Genomic DNA, 16,829 nt, shown 5'->3' with positions numbered 1-16,829 from the left:
GACCACAATCAGATACTACTACACACCCACCAGAATTACCAAAATTAATATACAAAGAATCCCAAGTATTTGCAAGGATATAGAGCATCTGGAATTCTTCTACAGTATGGTATGGGTAGAAGAGTCAATTGTTACAATTATTTTTATTGAAGATACTGTTTGGCAGTATCTACTAAGTTGAACACATATTCTATAACTTATCAGTTCTACTCTTGAGCACTTATCAATACACTAGAAGCCTGGTACATGAAATTCATGCACTGGGGGAGGGGGTCCCCCAGCCTGGCCTGTGCCCTCTCACAGTGTGGGAGCCCCACAATTGATCGCCCAAAGATGTAGGCCCCACCCACCCATCTGGGGCTCCTCGATGGATTGCCCCAAAGAGGTAGGCCTGAGTCGGGGGTCCCACCTCCATGCCACAAGGAGCCGCGGGACCTTCAGGCCTCGCCGCACAGAGCCACGGGACCCACCTCCACGCCGCACATACAGTGTCAAGCCCCCGCCCACCCGTGCACACAGTGTGAGGGTGTCACGGCATGATGACCACATAGGCCTTTATTAATAGGATGTGAATGCTTATTCCTTCCACCAAAGTCATGTACAAGAATGTTCATAAAAGGGTGATTCTTATGCCTAAAAACTGGAAATGCCCTAAATGATTGTCAGTAATAGAATAAAAAAATATTCACACACTGGAGTACTTCAAAACAATAATTTTAAAAAAACACACACACACACAAAGACCCAAGAACCTTAATAAACCACAAGCAGAATAGACAACACAAAGATAGACCCATTCTGTTACCTACATATATGTGGCCAATTATTTCCAACAAAGGTGCCATGATAATTCATTAGGGAAAGTAAATCCAATCAATGGTGTTGGAACAACACACATCCATTTGTAAAAAAAAATAAACTTTGATCCTTTCATACCATACGCAAAAAATAACTCAAAATAGATCATAGACCTAAACATAAAAGCTAAAAGTAAAAAACTTCTAGATGAAAACATCTTTGTGACTTTACGGTAGTCAAAGATTTCTTACATAGAAAGCAAGACCCATAAAATACAAAGTTGATCAATTTAATTTAAATTAAAATCTTCTGTTCTTCAAAAGAGCAGGCGGGGAGAAAAGCCAAAGACAAGGAGAAAATTTGCAATACATACAACTGATAAAAACTTTTGTATCCAGAACATAAAGAACTCTTACAACTGAATACTAAAAATATAATCAACCCAATTTTTTAAATGGCTGAAATATTTGAATACACATATCACAAAAATTACACAAATGTCTGATAAACACATGAAAAGATATTCCACATCATTAGTCATCTGGGAAATGTAACATAAAACCACAGCTACATACTACTACACACCCACTAGAATGGCTCAGATTTAAAAGACTGACAATAAAAAGTATTAATGAGGATGTATGAGAAACTGAAACCCTCATATTTTACTGGTAGAAATTGAAATGACACAACCATTAAAAAAATACTTGGGTCATTTATTATAAAGTTAAGTTTACATTCACTATAATACCTAACAATTACACACCTAAGTAATGACCCAAGAAAAATGAAAACATATCTCCACACCAAGACCTGTACATGTATGTGCTTAGCTTGATCCATAATAGCCAAAAGCTGAAAACAACTCATCAAGAAATAAATGGATAGCCCTAACTGATTTGGCTCAGTGGATAGAGCGTCGGCCTGTGGACTGGAGGATCCCAGGTTTGATTCCGGTCAAGGGCATGTACCTTGGTTGTGGGTACATCCCCAGTAGGGGGTGTACAGGAGGCAGCTGATTGATGTTTCTCTCTCATCGATGTTTCTAACTCTCTATCCCTCTCCCTTCCTCTCTGTAAAAAATTAATAAAATATATATTAAAAATTAAAAAAAGAAATAGATAAACTACCTAAACCACACCCTAGTGGTCATTTACTCTAAGTTACGTCTGATGTGGTGGCCTTTTTAATAGGCAGGAGAGAAGACTGGAAGGGGACTTAGCGTGAAGTAGGGGGACAGAAGAAGGAAAGAATAAAAGCTTGGGAGGAATCTTGACATCATGGACACAGTGCTAAGCAACATTTTTTTTTTTGCTATGTTAATAGACATGGGGAGATAAGATAAAGGTGTTATTTACCAGCTGCTCTTTAATTCCTCCTGACCACCTTTAGCCAGTGCCGGCCAAGCATCTTCCATGGAGAAGACTGTGTTTGATAATTTGAAAGAGCAGCAAGGAGGATGGTCTAGAATTATGAACAAAAGTGATGGAGAGGCAAAGTTACATGTGAGAACCCAGCATTCACTTGCTCTCAGCCCTGCCTCTCCGGCGGCCACAGAGCCCTGGGTAGATGGCACCCAGAAAAGCAGATGTTGCTACTTCTGTTCTTTCTTAGGAAACTGGAAGAGGATCCACATGTTTCAAAGTCCAGTTAATTAGTAAACAGACACATATGGACACTGGGTTCCAGGCTCTGGAGGCACAATGATGACCAAGAGATTGTGTGTTTGTGTGTGTGTGTGTGTGTGTGTGTGTGTGTGTGTGTGTGTTGTTTTGTTTTTTGGTCTTCATGTCTACCAGAAGAGAAAGATTCAGAAAATGCATGAGAAAGGCCCTAGCCAGTTTACTCAGTGGTTAGAGCATTGGCCAATGGACTGAAGGGTTGAGGGTTCAATTCCAGTCAAGGGTACATTACTCGGTCACAAGCTGGATCCCTAGCCCCAGTTGGGGCTCGTGTGGGAGGCAACCACTCAATGTGTTTCTCTCAATTGATGTTTCTCTCAATTGATGTTTCTCTCTCTGCCTCTCCCCCTCCCTTCCATTCTCTAAAAATATACTCAGGTGAGGATTAACAAAGAAAAAAATGCAAGAGAAAGTACAATAGAGTGCATAAGAAGGGTACCTCGTCTATCCTTTGGGGGAGAAGAGGAGGTGAGAGCTGATTTTCATGAGAAAAATGCTTCCCTTATATTCATATACTGTCTCATGACATGCGATATCTTGTTTCCTTTAAGAAGATAAAGGATGCAGGAGAGGTAGCAGGGAGGTGCTAGTTACCTGGTTACACAGGAAAAAGAGCATTGGTATGGAGGCCAGATTGGTCATAGTCCAAGTCAGGTTACCCAGGCATTGGTGTGGTCCCCTTCTAAGGTAACTCACAGATTTTTTTTTTAAGTTGGTGACAAAGCCAGGGTTGAGTGCCAGATTCATCCAAACCACAATCTGGAAATAACAGGAAATGCAAAATAGGCCTGACCCCAATCTACCCTGCTGCTTTGTTGAAATTACCCTAGTCACCCTGTGATGGTAGGACACCCTGAGTTGCTGGGAGAAGCTCTGGCCACCACTAAACTGGAATCCACGGGTTGGAAAATAACAGTTGAACTCATTTTTATTCATCTTTCTTATGTCTATGTAACTCACATTTATTTCACATTTATTAATATCAGACGTATTTGGGGTATTTATTTAGATGTTTGGTGATGTTTTGGTGGCCAAAAATAAAATATAGGAACTTAACTCTTGTTTACATCATGTAGCCTCTAGCAAAACTGGTTTCATTATGTGTCGTTTTTATTAAAGTCAAAGTTTCCAATATCTTATCCTGGCCAATCACCAGCTCCCAGGGACAGAGCCAAAGCAGAAAAAATGTGGGTCCCAGGAGCAAGGTATTAAAATTGAAGACAGGGTCCATCCACATCTGCCCCAAGCAAGGAGGCTGCAGAAGAGAATATGAAATATGCAATGCGACCTAAATTTCCCCTTAACCAGAAGGGACGGAGGGAGCTGGATGAATAGATGGATTGAGAGAAGGAAGAATAGGGAGAGAAGACAGAAATGCAACAGAAAACATCTGGGGTAGAAGGGAAAACTAGCCACATGTGCAACCAGTAGGGAAATGCCTCTGGTTATAAATAAGTCAACTATACCTCCCTGGAGGACCACATGAAATTTTTCTCTAGTTTTCAACCAAAACTATGGTTGTGCCAATCAGGGTTGAAAAAGCTTAAAACTCAAAGGAAACATTTCCGCTGCTGTGGGTAGTCTGGGGAAGTCCATGCTAACTCTACCCTGTCCTGAAAGGATGTTCACTCACTTTCAGGACAGGGACTAAGAGAGAAAGATTAAAAATGAGACCAAAGCAACCACGACCACAACAAAAAGAAAGAGAGAGAGACAAAGACAGACTTAGAAATGAACACCCACTTGCTTTCAGATGAACAAGTTGAGTCAAAGTGGTGTTAAGGTGATAGATCCTATAGGGTAGCCAAGAATCCCCAGAACTAAACAAATACAGTGGTTTTCTTCTCCTAATAATTTGATTGCTGCAGCCTCTACTTGGTGAGGACAGGAGGGAGAAACAAGTTCTAAGATGCATAAGGATTTATTTAATGCATATAATTCAATCGAGTGATTGCCTGCCTCTTCTGTTTGTTTCTGTTTTGTTGAAAAATTCACTTCAGTTGAACTAGCCTGGGTGAAGTAGGAAGAGGTGGTTTGGGGTATAAGAAGAGATGGTTTGGGGCATCTCTAGAGAACTCTACCTTCCTTCCTCACCCATTCCTTTGCAATCTCCTCCCCACCTTTCTCTCTTTGTGGACCATCCACACTTGTATCTATACTAGCCTCAAAGTCAGGCTCCTCCTGCTAACCAGGACTCTTCAGCCCAAACCGGCCATTTATGAAGGACTTTGATAAGCATCATTTTTGTCATTGTTCACTACAACCATGTGAAAGAGTTGGCCCAAATGTCATTTTTTGCTGTCTTACAGATGAGAAAACTAAAACAAAGAAACAAAATGACTTGTCCAAGAGGAAGGGGCAGAGTTCTGAAAAGAACCCATGTCTTAAGCTCAAGTCTGAGTTTCTTCAAGCAGGTCACACTGGATACATGAAATGAATTTTATGTCAAATCAAATTCATGCTGAAACCTAGCAGCTATAGCATTAGTAACTAAAAGTGATGCTTCCGAACTAACAACGAGACATGATATATCCCCAGTTAACATATTCCACTTTACATATGTGAAATCAGAAACACCAGTCCTTGGAGAACTGGCTGGACTCTAATACCACTTATTTAGTAAGACTTTTCGAGTATTGTAGTGCATGCTGTGGGGTGCCACCCAGATCCCTGCATTCAGAACCAAAGCCCATTCATTGTTCCCCCAGCACTGGGAGTAGGGAGCAGTGGACAGCTCTGTCATTCTCTGCAAACTGCCCTGGCCTGTGACAGTGCTTTGCCTGAGGTCTTGCCTCACTGCAGGGGCCAACCTTTATCCAACCACTAGGGCAGTGATGGTGAACCTATGACACGCGTGTCAGAGGTGACACGTGAACTCATTTTTTTTGGTTGATTTTTCTTTGTTAAATGGCATTTAAATATATAAAATAAATATCAAAAATATAAATCTTTGTTTTTTACTATGGTTGCAAACACCAAAAAAATTGTATATGTGACCCGGCACCAGAGTTAAGTTAGGGTTTTTCAAAATGCTGACACGCCGAGCTCAAAAGGTTCGCCATCACTGCACTAGGGGGATTAGCAATAAAAGCCCAGTTCTCTTGCCTCAAGGTGGAAGGATTCTAAAGGAGTCATCCCAGCTTTAGAGTTATCCAAAGTGTCTATTGGCTCTTATTTGGCCTTTGTTGTAACTGTTTCACATTTCAACTCTTCCCTCTGCATGATCCTACTGCCTTCATTCCCCTGTAGATGTTGCTCATGAGAATATCCTATCTCCTGTGGGAGTTTTCCAGTGAAATCTTATCTAAGACAAGCACAGTGAGGCAGGCTCTCTTAGGTGCCTTTGAAATACTTGGCCTAGTGAGGGAGGCAAAGAAGCAAAGGAGTGGTTACAGAATAGGGTGGTAAATCCACAATGGAGCCACATATCCTGGGGAAGAAGTGGGATAGGGATTTTGATGGTTATAGTAATCCATTTGGGAGAGGAATGTTGTGCAGATATTGAAGAGAAAATGCCAAAGGACTTAGCTGGACAGGATTGAGGCTTGACATGATTTCAGGGAACTGAGGATTTTTCTGCCTATTTCCTTAAAATACTTTTCTACTGGTTTAGAACAGCCTACTTCCTAAATTTCACCATGTTTTATCAGAAGATTCACAGCAGGTAACTCATAAATGCTTTTTGTATTGACGGCTGGATGAGCCTGAAATTAAGGCTTTTTCTGGAACAATGCTACAATGAATTTGCAAAAATAATCTAAATTTATAATCATGAATGCAGAGTTCATTTGTGTTCTCAGACTTGTGATGACTAGATTAATTGGAATTGCAGCATCTCCCCAAAGTGAGTGGGGGTGTGGGGATGGGGGTAGAAAGATATAGTCATGGCTGAGGGTTTCCTCAACTACAAGGACTAAGTGATGCTTAAACCCATCCTCAAATGGCTAAAATTACTATTAGGCTGGTTTCTCCCATTCTCAGGAAGGTGTGTTTTACTAATCTGTTTTACAAGATCAAAAAATTTCTAGGCTCAATAGGTTGTTGGTGGCTGCTCATTATAATCCCCAATCTTTTCCAAAATAGATGACAATGATGATAGACAGATAGATAGATAGATAGATAGATAAAATAAAAACTGAAGTTGGTCTTTAAACCCCCTGGGGAAGACCAAGTAGACTCAGAGTCCACCCATATTAAGGGTTTCTTCAACCAGGAACTTCCTATGAGAAAGAGGAGGAGAGAAGAAGAATAAAGGCAGAAAACCTAGTCATTCAGCAGAAGACAAGAAAGATAGTATCTGCCACACATGTGAAGATTGCACTTTATCAGCCCTTAGCGAATCTCAAAGGTCCCTGGGGCACTTTATTGTCTTGGAGGAATTTTCTTAGTGTAGGGATTTCCCCAAGAGTCTCGGTCAAGTTTCTCACTCTGTAGTTGCAAGAGCCAACTGTCTCACTGTCCAAATGAACTGGACTTTGTGGATCATTGGATGTGCAATGCTATGTGCATGAACTAAAGTATAAGTAACTGGAATTTTTCACTAACCTTTACTTTCAGGTGGAGAGAAATTTGCTCCCCCATCGTCAATAAATAAAATCAACATAATTTCCAGTGTCCTGGAATGAGTAAGCACTCCATCCAAACTGCTCTAACTTCTGTGATCAATCTCCAAAATATTTTTGCTATGAGTTGATCCTCTTTTTACAGTAGCAGCATGTGTATTGGAGAGTATATTTGACCTTGAATCCCAGGTCTGCCAATTACTGTCAGTCTGACCTTGAGCAAGTTACTTAGGTCCCTGAGCCGCAGGTGCTTTATCAGTAAAGCAGAGGTTCTAATGTCTGTGTCGCTACAGTTCTTATAAAGAGCAAATAAACTGTTTGCAAAACACATGATCCGTGGGCTTAACAAATGACAGCCATTGTTATGAGAGTTTTACTCCATATACTCCAAAATACAGCCTTTAAAGAGGAAAAAAAGGTTCATTTAATTACTTGATGTCTAAGTCTTGATATATATGAAACAGTACTGTTGGATTAGTTGAATTATACCATTGCTTTCAACTCAGATTTTCTGATTCAATTATAGCTAGTACTAGAGGCCCGGTGCACAAAAATTTGTGCACTCGGTGGGGAGAGGGGGGTTCCTGGCCTGTGCCCTCTCGCAGTCTGGGACCCCTCAGGAGATGACCACCTGCTGGCTTAGGCCCGCTCCCCAGGGGATTGGGCCTAAGATGGCAAGCAGACATCCCTCTGGCAGCCCGGCAGCCCTCGGGGGATGCCAACTTGCCAGCAGGGAGCAGACCTAAGCTGCAGTCGGACATCCTTAGCGCTGCTGAGGAGGCAGGAGAGGCTCCCACCACCACTGCTGTACTGGCAGCCATCAGCCTGGCTTGTGGCTGACCAGAGCTCCTCCCATGTGAGAGAGCCCTGACCACCAGGGGGCAGCTCCTGCATTGAGCGTCTGCCCCCTGGTGGTCAGTGTGTGTCATAGTGACCAGTCATTCCCAGTCTTTCTGCTGTTAGGGTCAGTTTGCATATTACCCTTTTACTATATAGTATAGAAGCCTGGTGCACGGGTGAGGGCCGGCTGGTTTGCCCTGAAGGGTGTCCCGGATCAGGGTGGGGGTCCCGCTTGGGTGCCTGGCCAGCCTGGATGAGAGGATGATGGCTGTTTGCAGCTGATCACACCCCCTTCACTGTGGGGGTCCTGCTTGGATGCCTGGACAGCCTGGATGAGGGGATGATGGATGTTTGCAGCTGGTCACACCCCCTTCAGGGTGGGGTCCCCACTGGGGTGCCTGGCCAGCCTGGATAAGGGGATGATGGCTGTTTGCAGCTGGCCACACCCCCTTCAGGGTGGGGGTCCCCACTGGGGTGCCTGGCCAGTCTGGGTGAGGGGCTGAGGGCCGTTTTCATGCTGGCGGGCGACTGAAGCTCCCAACCTCTCCTTTTTTTTCTTTTGTTTTTATTCTGGGATTTATTTACCTTCTATGGCTGTCACTGGAGCTGAGAGCCGGCTTTAGCTCTGAGGCTCAGCTCCAGCTCTGAGACCTCGGCTGCTGAAAGCAGGTATCTGGGTTTGTTTGGGTTCTATAATTGTAACACTGTTGTGGTCCTGCTCGCTCCAGCTCTGACGGCTGAAAGCAGGTTTCTGGGGTTTATTTACCTTCTATAATTGCAACATTGTTTCTTAGACTGCAGCTCAGAGGCCGGCAGCGGCAGGCGGGGAACCTTGGCTTCCTCCATCACTGGAGCAAGCAAGCCTCCTGTTCGCTTCAGCTGCCTGGCTGCCGGCTGCCATCTTGGTTGGCAGTTAATTTGCATATCTCGCTGATTAGCCAATGGGAAGGGTAATGAAGTTAATTACCATGTTTGTCTATTATTAGATAGGACTAGAGGCCCGGTGCACAAAAATTTGTGCACTGTGGGGGGGTGGGGAGAGGGGGCCCTCAGCCCGGCCTGTGCCCTCTCGCAGTCTGGGACCCCTTGGGAGATAATGACCTGCTGGCTTAGGCCTGCTTCTGGGTGGCAGAGGGCAGGCCCAATCCCTAGGTGCAGCCCCTGGTCGGGCTCAGAGCAGGGCTAACTGGGGAGTTGGGGCACCGCCCCCTGTCATGCACAGAGCAGGGCGGATAGGGAGGTTGCGATGCCACCCTCAGTCATGCTCAGGGTAGGGCCAATTGGGGGGTTCGGGCGCCACCCCCTGTCACACACAGGGCCCATCAGGGGGGTTGGGGCTCCGTACCTTGTCACGCACAGAGCAGGGTCGATCAGGGGGTTGGGGAGTTCCCCCCGTCACGCACAGAGCAGGGCCCATCAGGGGGTTGGGGAGCTCCCCCCTGTCACGCACAGAGCAGGGCCGATCAGGGGGTTGAGGAGCTCCCCCCGTCACTCACAGAGTAGGGCCGATAGGGGAGTTGGGGCACCGCCTCCTGTCACACACAGAGCAGGGAGAATCAGGGGGTTGGGGCACCCCACCCTGTCACACTCAGGGCAGGGCCGATGGGGAGGTTATGGCTCTACCCCGTCACACACAGAGCAGGGCCCGTGGGGGGGAGGGGGGGTTGGGGCGCCGCACCCTGTCACACACAGAGCCGCAGGGCGATCAGGGGGTTGGGGAGCTCCCCCCTCTCAGGCACAGAGCAGGGCTGGTCAGGGGGTTGGGGCGCCTTCCCCTATCACGAACAGAGCAGGGCGGACAGGGAGGTTGTGGCCCCGCCCCCTGTCACACACAGAGCCGCAGGGCGATCAGGGGGTTTGAGCACTGCCCCGTCACGCTGATCCCGGTGCCAGGAGGCCTCGCGGCTCTGCTGATCCCAGTGCTGAGAGGCATATTACCCTTTTACTATATAGGATAGAGGCCTGGTACACAGGTGGGGGCCGGCTGGTTTGCCCTGAAGGGTGTCCTGGATCAGGGTGGGGATCCCCACTGGGGTGCCTGGCCAGCCTAGATGAGGGGATGATGGTTGTTTGCAGCTGGTCACACACCCTTCAGGGTGGGGGTCCCCACTGGGGTGCCTGGCCAGTCTGGGTGAGGGGCTGAGGGCTGTTTTCAGGCTGGCGGGTGACTGAAGCTCCCAACCACTCCTTTTTTTCTTTTTTTTTATTCTGGGCCAGCTTTAGCTCTGAGGCTTGGCTCCAGCTCTTAGGCCTCTGCTGGTGAAAGCAGGTATCTGGTTTGTTTGGGTTCTATAATCGAAACAGTGTTTCAACTCCAGCTCTGAGATCCCGGCTGGCTGAAAGCAGGTTTCTGGGGTTTCGTTTAGCTTCTATATTTGTAACAATGTTTCAAACTGCAAGCTCAGAGGCCGGCAGCGGCAGGCGGGGAACGTTGGAGTCCTCCGTCACTGAAGCAAGCAAGCCTCATGTTCGCTTCAAGCTGCCTGGCTGCCGGCCGCCATCTTGGCTGGCAATTAATTTGCATATCGCCCTGATTAGCCAATGGGAAGGGTAGCAGACGTACAGCTAATTACCATGTTTCTCTTTTATTAGATAGGATATGAACAAAGCAGATAGAGAAACTATTATTTTATATAGAACTTTAATATGTTTTGATAGAAAATTCAGTGAAACAGAACACTCATTTCCCAGCATTTTGATGAATTAAAATCAGTGAGCAATGAGCTTATACTCAGTGCTCACTGATCCAACCCAACTTGAATAGTAAAATACCAGAGAAGAAAATCATTGTGAAACCAGACCACCAAAAATCAAGTCCATTATTGCCTGTCACTACTGAGCCATAAGCAGAGGCAAAGGGGAATCATTTAGGAGCATTTACTTCATATCACCAGCAATATGGAGCAAGCAGCAGGCTTCATGCTCCCCCCTTCTCCTGCCAGCTGTATGATTATATAGGAGAAAGGGAAAATAGCCGTGTGCAGTGCAGCAGGGGGTTTTTAGGGTTTTGGGGTCTGCAGTGTGTGTGTCTGCCTCCAGGAACTTGAAGTCCCATAACAAGGTAGCTAATCTTTTATGGTGATAAAAACAGCTTAGCCCATTCCTAGGACCAGAGAGAATGGTCATTGTTCCTGAGGCAAACTCCTGGAGGGGGTCAGGGTCCAGACACAGCAACCAAGTTAAAGCATGTCCTGTCCTGAGTCTGCTCTCAAAATGTATTTTCTTTTTTGAGTAATAGGCCCATCCGGGCTTAGAGACGGTCTTATCTTTGTAGCTCTGTTTTTCTTCTCGCAACACATTCTCCAGTGTCCCAGGATCTATAAGAAAACCTCTTGTCTATAATTAGTGAGGTGAATAATCATTAAACAACTGTGGTTCTATTACGTGCCTTTCTGATATCAATTGAAACAATTAATTTGCTTCTCTTTGTGGGTTATGTTGAGGTGTGGAATTTATGAAGAAAAGCTTAAAAAGTTGAAATTATCAAATCCATGGAAGAGAAATAAAATTTCAAAATGGTGTTTATTAATCTAGAAACCTGGGTTCTAGTGCTGTGAGACCATGGTGGAGTCACAGCCTTTCCAACCATGTCCTTGTCTATAATGGGATGGATGACAAACCCACTTGTAGGGCTACCATGTGGCAAAACACAAATGCAGCTAACGCCAGTACCCTAGGCTTTACCACATGTTGAATTTGCATTTACCCAGCTGAGTCTTACAAAAGTGATGCTTTGAAGGACAGAAGGGTAGAGACTATTTCCATTCTGTTTTATAGAAGAGGACACTGATGCATAGAGTTCTTCTGACTCTGGTAAGAAAAGAAACAAGGAAAAGAGAGAAAGAAGGAAGAGAAGGGTCAAGAAGCATATTTGCAAGACACTATTGTTAACCACACTCTCACTTTCGTTAGCTCCTGTGATCCTCTTAGGCACTGTCATCCCATTTTGTCGATGAGGAAACTGAAGTTCAGAGAATTTAAGGTAATGGTTTACCCACAGGTAGTCTACTGGTAAATGAAGACAACAGACATCAAGCCCCACACTCTTCATTTTCACCATATTGCTTCCAAGAAGTGATCAAAGACCAAGAAATTCAGAAGGAGAGAAACATGCTACAAAAAGAATATTAAAATCAATCTTTTTTTTTTAAATCCTTACCTGAGGATATTTTTCCATTGATTTTTAGAGAGAGTCGAAGAGAGAGGGAAAGACAGAGAGAAATATCGATGTGAAAGAAACACATTTATTGGTTGCCTGCTGCATGAGCCCCAACCAGGACCCGGGCCAGGGAGGAGCCTGCAACTGAGGTACATGCCTTAACCAGAATTGAATCCAGGACCCTTCAGTCCGCAGGTTGACCCTCTATCCACGGAGCAAACCAGCTATGGCTAAAATAAATCATTTTTAAGCAAAACTCTTTTCTCACAGATTTAACTGAACTCTGGGGGAAAATGTATGTAGGGTAACATGAGGATTAGGATAAGCTTTGAGGAAGGATTTAGCAACAGATTCAGTTTCCTCACCACTTATGAGGTTTGAAGGACACCATCAGAATATGGTTCAAGAGAGCCGAGGATGGGAGAAGAGCCGAGTGTCTGAGCAGCACTCCCAGCTTCCTCTCTTCTCCTCTCTGCACCTCGCTCTCACTGCCTGCCCGCCCTGCCCCCCTGCCGCCTGCTCGCTCCCCAGAGCAACTTCCACCATGTCCACCTCAGCGAGTTCCCACTTGAACAAAGGCATCAAGCAGATGTACATGTCCCTGCCTCAGGGTGATAAAGTCCAAGCTATGTACATCTGGATTGACAGTACTGGAGAAGGACTGTGATGCAAGACCCGGACCCTGGACAGTGAGCCCAAGAGTATAGAAGAGTTGCCCGAGTGGAATTTTGATGGCTCTAGTACTATGCAGTCTGAAGGCTCCAACAGTGACATGTATCTTGTTCCTGCTACCATGTTTCGGGACCCTTTCTGCAAGGACCCCAACAAGCTGGTGTTCTGTGAAGTCTTAAAATACAACCACAAACCTGCAGAGACCAATTTAAGATATACCTGCAAACGGATAATGGACATGGTGAGCAATCAGCATCCCTGGTTTGGAATGGAATAGGAATATACTCTCATGGGCACAGATGGGCACCCTTTTGGCTGGCCTTCCAATGGCTTCCCTGGACCCCAAGGTCCATACTACTGCGGCGTGGGAGCAGACAAAGGCTATGGCAGGGATATTGTGGAGGCTCACTACCAGGCCTGCTTGTACACTGGCATCAAGATCGCAGGGACAGATGCCGAGGTCATGCCCGCCCAGTGGGAATTCCAAATAGGACCCTGTGAAGGCATTGACATGGGAGATCATCTCTGGGTGGCCCGTTTCATCTTGAACCGAGTGTGTGAAGACTTCAGAGTGATTGCAACCTTTGATCCCAAGCCCATTCCTGGCAACTGATATGGTGCAGGCTGTCACACCAACTTCAGCACCAAGGCCATGCGAGAGGAGAACGGTCTGAAGTACATTGAGGAGTCCATTGAGAGGCTGAGCAAGCGGCACCAGTACCACATCCGAGCCTACGATCCCAAGGGAGGCCGGGACAATGCCCGGCGCCTCACCGGATTCAACAAAACCTCCAACATCAACGACTTCTCTGCCGGCGTGGCCAACCGTAGCGCCAGCATCCGCATTCCCCGGTCTGTGGGCCAGGAGAAGAAGGGATACTTTGAAGACTGGCGCCCCTCTGCCAACTACGACCCCTTTGCAGTGACGGAAGCCCTCATCCGCACGTGTCTTCTCAACGAAACTGGCGATGAGCCCTTCCAGTACAAAAACTAAGTGGACTAGACTTGCAGCCATCCAGCTCCTTCTAATCACTTCTTCATCCAGCGCCCACTCTCGCCCCTCAACTGTCGTAACAAATGTAACTCAAAGGGCAGAATATCAAGGTCTTTTTTTATTCCTCCTGCCCAGTTAATATCTCTTGCTTTCTTTGGCCAGGTTAGCGGGGTCAAGTTCTTAGTCTTTTCACACACACACACACACCCTTTTTTTCCCCTATCACTGAAGCTTTCTAGTGTGTTAGTGGGGAGGGGGTGGGGAAACATAACCGCTGCTTCACTTAATCAGGTGTTTGTCCAACAGGCGTAGCTATCTGGACAGTGAGCATAGTATTTGTGAAGGGAGGGGAGGGACCTTTTTCTTCTTTGAGGTAGCTGAAGGGGGTAGGAGTGCTGGGCTTGTTCTGTGAGTAGGTTACAAACTCCCTTTGGTTGGGAAGTTCCATAAAAGGTTATAAGCAGCTTTCTAATGAAAGTGAGAATTAGGAAAGGGCGGGTGGGGCAGCAGGCAGGAAGCCCTCTTACCTGCCAACTGTGACCCCTTCGCAGTGACCTGCTTCCCTGGCCTGGGGCTGAGTGCCCTCACTGGAAGGCAAGCTCGGCATAAAGGGATGGGATGGGTAGGCCTACCTTCGAAGAAAAAGTTCTCGTTGCTTGGTCCTCCGTTTATAACAAATCAGAGTAGTATTTTTATATTTAAATGCAAAAACAAAAAAATTATATATATGGGTATGCAGTTATGTGTGCTTTTTCTAAAGGACAAAAACCATTCTGGTCACTGGGAGCCAAAGTTGAGGCGAGAAGTCTGATTAGAAATAAGGCTCACCTTTTGAGGGGAGAGGGTTAGGGTGGCAGTGCTCAAAAAGTTGGCTCTTAGGGGCTGTTAAACCCTCACTACCATTTAAGGGTTTCTCTGTGCCCTGCCTGCTCTTCTGGACATGGGTTGGCTAACAGGAGCAAATAGCAGTCACCCGAGCCCCTTGGCTTTGGATTATAAAGACACATGTATGCACAGGGGTTTAGAATTATGAGTTGGCTGGTCAATTTGAGCATGTATGTTACTGACAAGGGGGGTATTGGGTTATTTTCTGGGGGACTAGTATGTCACTAAAGCAGGCCTTTTGATATATTAAAAAAAAATTTTTTTTAAAGCAAAACCAGTTTAGATTTTAATCATATTTGTAGGGATTTGAAGTCTCTTACAGAATTGCTTGTTTGCTTCCACTGTCTCCTTCCTGTCTGCTCCTAGAGGGGAGGGGGACAAGACTGGGGTTAAACACTTGTAATTTTGTATCCTGGTATCTGTTCTGAGTGTGAAATATTCCTTTTTGTTCATTAAGATACTGAGGAGTTATTTTTTTCTTTTATAATAAAAAACAAACAAACCCCACCTCCACACACACACACACACACACACACACACACACACACACACACAAAGAATATGGTTCAAGATCAGCAGTTCTCAACCTGTGGGTTGCAACCCCTTTGGGGGTCGAACGACGCTTTCACAGGGGTCACCTAAGACCATCAGAAAACACATATATAGTTACATATTGTTTTTGTGATTAATCACTATGCTTTAATTATGGTCAATTTGTAGCAATGAAATACATCCTGCATATCAGCTATTTACATTACGATTCATAACAGTAGCAAAATTACAGTTAGGAAGTAGCAACGAAAATAATTTTATGGTTGGGGGCCATCACAACATGAGGATTTGTATTAAAGGGTCATGGCATTAGGAAGGTTGAGAACCACTGTTCAAGATCTTGAAGGGGAGAGTGGATGTTGTCGGAAGCCTGAAAATCCCAGGAATCTACAACAACAATGCCCAGTGAACACCTGTGAACCTGGGAACACCAGTCCCCAAGGGGTGCGAGCACACGGATTTGGAGGAGCCCTGCACCACCTCATGGAAAGGAGAGAGAGAACTACATAACCAGACACTTGTAGAAGAGAGATCATGGGGAGACAAAGAAACAGGCATCACCAGAAAAGGAAATAAACAAAATGGAGGCAAGCAACCTGTCAGAGAAAGAATTCATAGAAATGGTCATAAGGTGGATGAAAGAATGGAAGACAAATTCAACAATATGTGTAAGAACCAAGAGGAAATGAAGAAGAACCAAGAATACATGAAAAATGGCATCGTTGCTATAAAGAACTCAATAGAAAACATCAACAGTAGACTAGAAGAAGCAAAGGACCACATCAGTGAGCTAAAAGACAAGGTAGGAAAAAATACCCAAGCAGAGCAGCTTCTAGATAACAAAATTAAAAAGCAGGAGGAGAGCCTGAGAACTTTGGGATAACATGAAATGAAACAACATCCACATAATAGGGGTGCCAGAAGGAGAGGAAACTGAGCAAGGAATAGAAAACCTGTTTGAAGAAATAATGACAGAAAACTTCCCTAATATAGGGAAGAAAAAACTCACACAAATCCAGGAAACTCACAGAGTCCCAAACAAAATGAACCCCAAAAGGCCGATGCCAAGGCACATTATAATTAAATTGACAAACACCAATGACAAAGTAAGAATCTTAAAAGCAGCCAGAGAGAGACAGAAAGTTACCTACAAAGGATCCCCCATCAGACTAGCGACTGATTTCTCAACAGAAACACATCAGGCAAGAAGGGAATGGAATGAAATATGAAAGTCATGCAAAGGAAGGGTCTGAATCCAAGAATACTATATCCAGGAAGGCTATTAATCAAAATTGAGGGTGAAATCAGGAGCTTCACAGACAAAGACGGAGTTTATTACCACCAAGCCAGCAATGCAAGAAATGCTAAATGTTCTGCTGTAAAAACAAGAAATAGGAAATGAAGAAGGAACACAGGGGTAAAGAATAAAAATGGTGACAAACAAGTACCTATCAATAATAACTTTAAATGTAAATGGATTAAATGCCCCAATCAAAAGACATAGGGTAACTGAGTGGATAAGAAAACATGACCCATATATCTGCTGTCTACAGGAAACCCACCTCAGAAAAAAAGGATGCACACAGACTGATGGTGAAGGGATGGAAAAAGGTTTTTCAGGCGAATGGAAATGAGAAAAAAGCTGAGGTAGCAATACTTATATCTGACAAATTAGATCTCAAAGT

At 45.0% G+C, this 16,829-nt stretch overlaps 1 pseudogene; it reads left to right on the top strand.

Moving 5' to 3' along the window:
• Positions 1 to 12,453: 12,453 nt before the first annotated feature.
• Positions 12,454 to 14,369, top strand: LOC118673438 (annotated as a pseudogene).
• The last annotated feature ends 2,460 nt before the right edge of the window (positions 14,370 to 16,829 follow it).

Source organism: Myotis myotis, unplaced genomic scaffold, assembly GCF_014108235.1.
Source record: "Myotis myotis isolate mMyoMyo1 unplaced genomic scaffold, mMyoMyo1.p scaffold_m19_p_18, whole genome shotgun sequence".
Classification (NCBI taxonomy): domain Eukaryota; kingdom Metazoa; phylum Chordata; class Mammalia; order Chiroptera; family Vespertilionidae; genus Myotis; species Myotis myotis.
This window is presented reverse-complemented; position numbering and strand designations above follow the sequence as displayed.